Source organism: Dunckerocampus dactyliophorus, chromosome 19 (assembly GCF_027744805.1).
Source record: "Dunckerocampus dactyliophorus isolate RoL2022-P2 chromosome 19, RoL_Ddac_1.1, whole genome shotgun sequence".
NCBI lineage: Eukaryota > Metazoa > Chordata > Actinopteri > Syngnathiformes > Syngnathidae > Dunckerocampus > Dunckerocampus dactyliophorus.
In genome coordinates, this window is record NC_072837.1 from 1,079,764 (window position 1) to 1,089,791 (window position 10,028).

Below are 10,028 nucleotides of genomic sequence, written 5' to 3' on the forward strand. Positions count from 1 at the left end.
TTTCATAATCTCAGCGTACATAAATAAAGAAATACATGAGAACGCAGGCAAGGCCTCATTCTATACACATTTTTCCTCTTTTTTTTTTTTTTCCTCACAGAAGGAATTCGGGGGGGCTTTTGACAAATCCTGGCTGGTCTTCCTGCGTTTTTTGGGAAGGCTTGAGTCGTGCTTCTTGTAAAGAGGATGTGGCGGAGGAGCAGTGTTTCCTGCCTGATAAGGTGTGTATGGGCTCGTGTGGGGGGGGGAAGCTCTCCATGTCAGGATGTTTGGGCCTGGCTGGACCCGCCATTAAAGAACCAGAGGGATGCGGTCATGCTGCTATTCCTAGGAAACTACACCGCTGTGTCGACTCGCCCGTCTGCGCAGCCGGGCTGAGAAATCCAAAAATATTTCTTTCTTCATTTTAAACATGAGCAGGAGTGACAACATTCATCATGTTTGCAGCTCATTCCTGCAGGGTGACGACATTAGCCCGTTTAGAGGCGGTGCCCCCGGGCATGCTGGCGATATTAGGGGTCGTCGGGGTCAGCTCGGGAGGCAGACTCCCTCGGTACGTGTTGGCGCGTCCCATCCATTCACTCAAGGACAAACCAGCATCTTCATCATCGCGCTACTTCTACCTTAAAGTCATACACGCTCACGCCAGGGGCGGGTGCACGCTGGTTTTTGTTTTTTTAATTATTGGCCTGTGGTACATTCTAAAAATAGAATTCAGCAAGAAAACAAAAACAACAGCAAAAATGGAAAAATCAGCAGTAAATGAACAAGAATGAAGTCCAACTATTCAAAGGGAAAAGTCACAGCTTGAGGAGGATAACGTAAAGTGAGGAAGAAGAAGAATCATTTAGTGGCATGAAGGTGAAACACCAGAAACAAAACAATGACTGAACTTGTCACTTTTGGAAAATTAGGTTGAGGAAAAAGGGGACAGCTGTAATTTTAGAATAAACTCTTGAGGAAAAATAATGTTGACTATAATTTTTAGTAGCACAGACTTGAAACAGTACGGAAAAATGCTTATCTTTTTAAGTTCTATTATAAGAAACAAAATACAGTTCATCAAAATAATAGGTTAGAAACAGAAGCCACTCATCGGTGTGTGGTCATCTACATCTGTAGGCACAGCTGCCCTGGGGTAGACTGACGGAAACGTGGCTGCCAATTGGCGCCTACGGCCTCTGCGACCCCCACCAAACATGCATTCACGTTCATACACCAGCATGGGCAGCACCGGGGGCAAGGTGGGTGGAGGGAGCAAGGATCAAACTGCCAACCTTCCAGTTTCTGGACGACCTGCTCTACTTAAGTCGTCATTTTTTGTGAAATTAGACTGGGAAGACGTTAGAATGTTGTGGGACTAAAGTCCAAATATTAGGATGAAAATAATGATGATGATTAGTTGAAATTTTTGTAGCTGAAAAAAAGAACAAGCAGTGCAGTTGATACTAATAGTAGGAGTTTGTATCTACGGTGTACGACAAAGCCTTTTCTTCTTCTTAGCTTATCTGCATGTGTTGCTTTACAAAATATCACTGTTGCATCCTTTCATTGTTCACGGTGGCCCTTGCTGGCAGACCCCCGCCAGGCGCCATAGTTCCCCCCCATATTGTCATTCACACCAAAATAATAATCTTACATATTTTGTACAACCTGTTGGAAACTTGTCCTGTATTTTTCCCCAAGTCCTCTGACCTTTTTTTGTGGCGTTGTGCACAAATGGTGAAAATGGTGCTATCTGGCAACGTTAAAGAGTCCTTTCAAAGATTCCTGGATCCAGACGGTGATCCGGATCACCCCCAAAATTAAATCACTTTTTCCATATCCCATTTCTGACAATTCCTGAAAATTGTATCCAAATCCATTCAGAACTTTTCAAGTTGTTTTGAGCACAAACAGACGAACAGACAAACGTCGGCAAAAACATAAACTCCGGAGCTAATAAATGGAATATTTTCACAGAGCATAGAAAACCTGTTTATGACTTGCTAAATACAGTTTTTAATATTGTTAGAGCCCTGTAGACATGAAATAACACCCCTATAGTCACCTTTACACTCCTATTATTCTTTGTTTACATCACATTGCACAACTCTTATGCTGCAGGGACTCGAGACGACCGCTAGCTAGCAAGCAACCCAGTTAGCCTCAAATTTATTTTTTCTACACTAAAGAAGCCCAGACCTTACCACTTCCACACGGGATAGGAGGAGAACTCGTTTTCACGCTATGATGTGGGACATGCCATGGCTGACTTAATGACTCGATGCAGTGTTAAGGTAATATCATGTAAGGTAAGCTAACTTCTCATCAATGTTTTGTGTCATTACTGCCGCCTAGTGGCCAGAATACTACATATCACTTGTATTTGAATATGTTTGGACTAATTCTAGACCGTAGTCTACCACCAAGGCGGCGTTGAAGGGAAGGACGTAGTGACTACGCAGCAGCCAAATGTCCCTAAGTCATTGAGCGGTTGTGTAACGATGATAAAACATGCATGCTAGCATATCTTCCAAAGCATTTTGACCACAACCTGCAGGGGGTGCCACTGACCATGGGGGGCCTGCTTGCGTCCTCGTTGTCGTGTGTGACATATGGCGTCGCTTGCGTTGCTAACAGTTAGTGTGTGTGCAAAGCGTGGATAAAGTGCGCTTCTTGGAGACACACAGTCTGTACAAACACAGCTCATTAGCATTAAAGCTACACGCACACAAAGCGCCATGTTCCCATGAAAGCGCTAATACGAAAAGCACTTCTTAAACACTATTGTGGGAAAAGAGTGTAAAAGGGGACCGTTAGGAAGTCTAATATGGAGAACTTTTCAGCAATTGAAGTTGGTAGTGAAGCACACAGGCTGAACAAACACCCTGATTGCCGCCTGGCAGGGTTCCAGGCTCAGGTCAGGCCAGTGGAACGAGGCTGTCAGGTAGTCTGTTATGTTTCCTATTTCCTCCTGTGCTGTCGTGTCACTTCCTGGGGCAAACAAACAATCTCGGCGCTCCAAGTCAGCAAGCGGCGTGGAGGCAGCGCCGTCCGTGGCGAGGCTCTCTCACAGCTGTGTAAAGGATTATCCATCCGCCGGCTTCCCGAAGTCGCTTTAAAGCCGGCGTCCTCCAGAGGCTCGCAGGAGGCCGACTGTCTGGCGATTGTGTCCCACCCCGCCCCGCACCCCTGTCCATCGCGTCACACCTTGGAGGTCGCATTCTGTGCACGCTAATTAGAGATCAAGAGGAAGAGGGCGACTCGACTTACGTGACTAAGGCTTATTATGGGGGGGTTCATTTACACCTAGGCCTGAACTGGACAGTTCATTAGGCACACGAGCGCAATGAAACCCAATGCGATATTAAAAAGAGGTATCGATGCAACAACGTGGTCAACGGGGGGGTCACAAGATCTCGCCAGTTTAAACGTGACAAGATTTCACCTTCAGGACAAACTGTCTCGTGGGCGCCGGGACGATAATGAATGAATGAATGAATGAATGAATTCATGACACAATCAATGAACACCAACATGATCACTTAGCCGGGCGTGCGTGCGTGTTTTCCTCGTCTCCTCCCAGCAGGCAGGAAAACTAAACTAAAGTCTGAAGATTGATGTCATTCTGTCAACACTGTTATCTCATATTCATGCATTTTTTCAGGATTTCTTTCTATTGTGTGCATATTTTTTGGGGATGTGGATAAATATCCCAACGTAATCGTCTTATAATAATTCATAAATGTTTTGTGTTTTTAAATGATCTTGTTAATGTTATATTGATATATTTCATTATTTGGTGTATTGATTGGCTGGAAACTATAGCTAGTCACCGTGCCTTTGTGATGCTGAAATGTGAATATTCATCTAACTATATGCATTAATATGAATGCATTAATATGCATTCATATTATGAATATTCATCTGCTTGGTTTTACTATTTACATGTTTTGCCTTGAAAAAATACAACATTGTAAATATCCCAGTTATTATCATTGTTTTTTTTTAATCTATTTTGTGTATAATAGAAAGCTGCATAGAGTGAAGACCAGAAAGTCTTCTTTGAAGTGTTTATGACTGAAAAAGCCCCCAAATATGAACAAGTTGTGGATAATGTGTGCGTTTGCATGACTAAGTAAATGTTGCTGGAGTGCATCTCCAACTGGAGTGTGTTACAGCAGCATAATAACCTGTTTACAATTTGTACTTGGATCCAAATGGGGCCAAAAGATGGAGGCGCACACACACACACACACACACACACACACACTAAGGGATTATGGGTGCTGCTATTCTTCCTCTCATTGTGGCTCAACAACGGGCAGCGTGCAGCGGTGGCAGGCAGGCGTGTTCGCAAAAGAATGGACCAGACTCGTCGAGGGACGGCTGCCATGTGGCAGAGGATGTGTGGGTGTTGGGGGAGGAGGGGGTGGGGGACACAGATGGGGACCCCTTTGGAAAACTTGATGGAGCGGGAACGGATGAGCAGCCAAGGGCCTCCCAGTCGTACCTGTGCTGCGAATGCTGCAGCGATCCTCCACCTGTTCTGAGCAGATACAGGCGAGCAGGGGGAGGCCAAGCGGTGGCTGCCAACCTGGGGAAGGAGAAGGATAGGTGCTCATTTACGGCCTGACAAGAGAGGACTGGCAAATGCACTTCTGTCCAAAAGTACCCAGTGCAAAGTCTACTTTTAGTCCACGAGTTATTTAAAGTACACGTTCAGTGCCTGCTTGGCTTATTTTTACACTTGCATGCCACGTTGTGACGAGTGGTGCTTTTATACGTCGCGGAGCTTCAGACGAAGCAAAGCAGCCTCCTGGCACCACATCACATACAAAGGTCAAATAAAACTGACTAAATATCATTTGGATGTTTGTCATTGGCTGGCTGTCACATGACTTCACTGCCTTGTATGGACGCATGTGGTCTACCTCTTAGCAAATACACATAGCATTGTCTTCATACGTGTCATGTGTTCATATGTTGTATACTTGCCCCCATATACACATTTGCTTTTTCAGTTTTTTATCATGTGTTTTTAATTTCTATATCATGTTTTAATTTGAATATGTATACAACAATTTAAAAAAACAGAGTAAATACACACTAAATCTTAAAAGCACAATCCAACCATAAAATAATGACAAAATAAATATGTACATTTATTTTAATTTAAAATGCTACACAAAAATAAACAATGTATGTATCAATACATGAAGTCAGTATTATAAATACAGTCAAACCTGTCTATAGCGGCCACTAAAAGGAAAGGGCAAAAGTGGCCGCTATAGGCAGGTGGCCGTTATAGACAGGTTGGTGGCCATTTTGAATTTGTGCACGCATGTATTAACATGTCTGTGATTAGAAGCTTGTTGTCTTTGCAGATACATATAATAATACTGTTACATGTTGACCAGTAGAGGGCACTGTGGGACTGCGGATAAAAGTTGTAAAAAACTACTAGGTTCATAAACCGCTGTTAATAAAGCCATTAAAGTGCATCGGCGACGTGAGTCTCTCCTTCCCCACAACAAGCGGCATTACAGTATTGACCAGTGCACATTGTCTCACACCAGGAAATAAACGGTGTCACTGTCTGCAACAAGCTCAAAAGAAGACGGCTTTTTTTTTTGTGGAACAACTGACAGTTTGTGTGGATCTTGTGAATGATTGTGACTGAGCTAGGACTCAGTAATTAAAGTCTACACACGACGGCTTCATTGATTGGAAAACCAAACTTTTTTGTGCATGAAGCTTCTACTTGAGTTGGTAATTTGGCTGCTATATGCGGTCAGATATTGACCAAGGGAGACAAAATGGGTGGCTGCTGGCTGCGTTGGACAGGTGACTGCTATACACAGGGTCTATAACATGTACATTTGCTGGGGGGGATTTTTCAGTGGCTGCTATAGGCAGGTGGCCCTTCTATAAAGGTGGCCGCTAAGACAGGTTTGATGGTATATATACTTTATACATATATATGCACATGCACAAAAAAGAAAAAATATATTTACATATTTACATAATCTGTTCAGACAAAATCTTACAAACATGAATGAAAAAAGTAAAAAAAAAACATATAAATTACAAAGTGATAAAATGGAAAAAATACATGAGAATATAAAAAATAAATAGCAAAATGTCAATAAAATAGTAACATATAAAAATAAATTAGAAAGAAAGAAAGAAAGAAAGAAAGAAAGAAAGAAAACATGGGGAAAATGTAAAATAAATAAATAATAGAATTAAAAAAATAGAAATAAAAATCCATCCATCCATTTTCTATACCGCTTAATCCTCATTAGGGTCGCGGGGGCATGTTGGAGCCTATCCCAGCTGTCGCTACCCCGGGCGAGAGGCGGGGTACACCCTGGACTGGTGTCCAGCCAATGGCAGGGCACATATAGACAAACACTCACATTCATACCTATGGACCATTTAGAGTCTCCAATGAAGCATGCATGCATGTTTTTGGAATGTGGGAGTACCCAGAAAACACACACACACGGGGAGAACATGCAAACTCCACACAGAAATGCCCAACGGAGAATCCAACCCAGGTCTTCCATCTCCAGACTGTGGCTGTGTTGGCCAGAAATAAAAATGAAAATTTAATTTTAAAAAATACACAAAAAAGAAAAAAACATAGTCTGCGTTCTCAGTGTAAAACCATCTATCTATCTATCTATCTATCTATCTATCTATCTATCTATCTATCTATCTATCTATCTATCTATCTATCTATCTATCTATCTATCATATTCTATCGTATAGTTGTTTACTTGGTGGGATCACGTTGTTCCCTACAGGAACCACACCAAGAGCGTCTCTTCTTGTGTGTGAAGATACAAGTACGTCAACGATGACACACATCATGTCCGCTGCCTTGATGTTCTCGTCTCTTTCTACTTGAAAAGCTTCTGGTTATGGGCCTGATCCAGGCTGACCTTGGCACCGGGTCAAGCGGCATCATTTCCATGCCATTATGGGGCTAATATTTGCCGTGTTGTTAGCTTGAAGGAATCCCTTCCTGCTGGAACGCTTGAGGCCCGTTTCCTTAAAGACTAGCACATCAAAAAAAAAGAAGCGCATGGAAGTGACTCATAGGTTCGTCCCCAGAGTTGAGACGCTGCGGCTAAAGTGGCGTGTTGACAGGCTGAAAACAGGATATGAGCCATGTAGCTGTGTGTTTGTTGCAGATGGCCGAGCACTTAAGTGCAGACATGGCTGATAGCTCTGATAACCCACAACTGCAAATACAGTCACTTCTATGCTGTACGTCATACATGTATATACCGTATAGTTTGTATGAAAACTGAAGTGTGACACCACGTGAGATGAAACCATTCAAAAACATTGTGTATAGTGGTAACTTGTGTCTATCACGCTATTTACTATACAGTACTGCTCATGGATGGAATGAACCCACATTACTTCAGTGGTCATCTCCCGTGACCCTGTAGAAGTATCATGCAAATATACTACTCACTGTGCTTTTACAATATCCTCAAATTCACCCATTCACGTAATAAACCAAAAAAAAAACTATGACGAATTCAGTCACGTTTATTAATACGAACACACTTTCATTAACAAGCAGACCGCCATTGCTGTTAAGACAATCCCATTGGTCTACTACAACCAGTTGGCCAATCACATGCGGCAATGTAGCGACGACGAACTGAAACACTTCCGCCTTCTCAAACGTCGGTATAATGGAATGTGTTGTGAATTCGCGAGTTCCACGCGTTCATTGACTGTGGGGTTTGTTGCTATTATAACCCCTTAACAGTTGTAGGCGTATAACCAAGTGTTATTATAAATATTATTTGTCAGAAAATTCATTAAATGGTTTATAGTGATATATATACCATGTGGAGAGCTTCTGAAGTGTGTCAGGATGGCCGAGCGGTCTAAGGCGCTACGTTCAGGTCGTAGTCTACTCTGTAGGCGTGGGTTCGAATCCCACTTCTGACATAAATCTTTTTTTATTCACGTTTATTTTTTATATTCCATTATTGTACAGTGAATACAAAAGAAAGGGTAAATTATTAATGCAAAGCGGAGATTGTACACACAAGTTTGAAGATAGTGGCAGGCGACATTGTACAGTATTTACTTTTCCTGCAGAATAAACTCTTCGACAGGCATGAAAGCGAGAAAGTAAAACAGCGATCTGCTTGGCTAACCTCCATTCCCCCGATTTGGACTGGTTTCATCATCCGATGCCGTGCCAATCTCATTACTGTGGGATTAAGCGATGCAGGTTCTCTCTGAAATATGGAACATAAAACTCCTCTTGTCAGATTTCATGCATGCATTGGGATTGTAATACTGGACATTGCAGGCTCATCAAGGCTCCTAATGACCGAGTATTCAATCAGAACACCGTAATGTACAAACTACACCACGTGACTTATATCACCAGAGTAAAAGTGTAACTTTAGGAAAATTATTTCCCGAAAAACACCCACTAAATAGACAAATATATATTGTGGAGTTAGGATTTTCGATTGTCTCTAAACATTAAGTTGAAGTCAGAAGTGTGTCCAAACTTTTGACAGGTAGTGTACATCACATCACAGCATACCATAGCAACCCAAGATACCATGCAAATGTTATGAAAATGAAAGTTGTAAGGGGGGGGACATTTTTGTCACGATATTAAAATATTTTTCTTACCATATTTTTCTTGTGCTACTGTTTTTCCTAAACAAATAGTTGTATTATATTATTATTTGTTTCTCATAATATTAGGGCTGCAACTAACAATTATTTTCTTAGTTGATTAATGGAAAGCTTGTTGTTTCGATGAATGGAGTAGTCGCTTAGGCCCCAGGCCGGGGGTGTCCAAACTCTTTCCAGTGAGGAAAAATGACAGTGAAAAACGAAAGGGTGCAACTTTGCCACTTTGCTAGTTTGTAGAACAACACACACGGATGCTAAGAAGTTACAAGTATTTTAAGAAAACCTAACCCTCACCCTAACCCATTTTTGCTGGGGGTTTTTATTTTCCCAAAATCATCTTTATAAATTTATTTTTTTAAATGTAATCCCATAATATTTGGACTTTATTTCCATAATGTTATGACCCAATTTTCCAAAAACAATATTTTTGTTCTTAAATATTTCAACACTATGCTACTAAAATCACATTATTTTTCCTCACAATATTACTAGTTTGTTCTCGTAAAACTCTTTTTCTCTTAATATTTGGACTTTATTCTTGTAAAAATACAGCTGTTTTTTTTCATTTTTTCAGTCAATATTTTTTTTTACTTTTTCTGCAAACGTTTTTTTTTTTTTTTTTTTTTTTTTTTTTTTTACAAAATTACAACTTCATTCGTTCTACGACCCTAGGGTTAGGGTCGTAAAATTATGACTTTTTGTTGTTAGATGACAACTTTTTCCTCTTAATCTTTTGGCTTGATTCTTGAAAAATGGCTGCTGATTTGTAATTTTTGCTGTTGTTGCTGTTTCCTTGTTAAGTTGCATTTTTAGAATGTGCTGTGGGCCAGTAAAAAAACAGCCCCCAAGCCGCACTTTGGACGCCCTGGCCCCAGACGGGCCAAGTCTATATGAACCAAAACACAAACAGTTGGCAGTTTGGTCCGCAACACATCAGAAAAGAGGCAAAAATGTCCATCACTGTTTTCCAAAGTCAAAGCTGATGTGTGTTATGCTGAAAACACCAAGATAATACGCCTGCTTTCATGGATGACTCATGAAATACAAAAAATACTCACATATGAGAGGCTCAAATCAGAGGATATTACATTTTTAAATCAAAAAGCCTTAATCGGCAATCGTTTGGAAGTGAGAGATGAAGAAAACAGACACGCACGCACACGGCGATATTTTGAGGCGGGCAAAATGATCCAGTTCATTTTCATTTATTGTGTGATTCATTGGGTTTATGGTTAGGGTCTGGGGTTAGTGTCTGAGGTTAGGGTTAGGGTCTGGGGTTAGGGTCTGGGGTTTGGGTTAGGGTCTGGGGTTTGGGTTAGGGTCTAGGTCCAGAGATGCTTGCGTTGATAAAAGGT

At 41.4% G+C, this 10,028-nt stretch overlaps 1 non-coding gene across 1 annotated transcript; it reads left to right on the forward strand.

Annotated features, from left to right (window-relative positions):
* The first annotated feature begins 7,879 nt into the window (after window positions 1-7,879).
* On the forward strand, window positions 7,880-7,962 carry trnal-cag (transfer RNA leucine (anticodon CAG)). Its single transcript has one exon. It is a non-coding gene; the product is annotated as a tRNA-Leu (tRNA).
* Window positions 7,963-10,028: the final 2,066 nt, after the last annotated feature.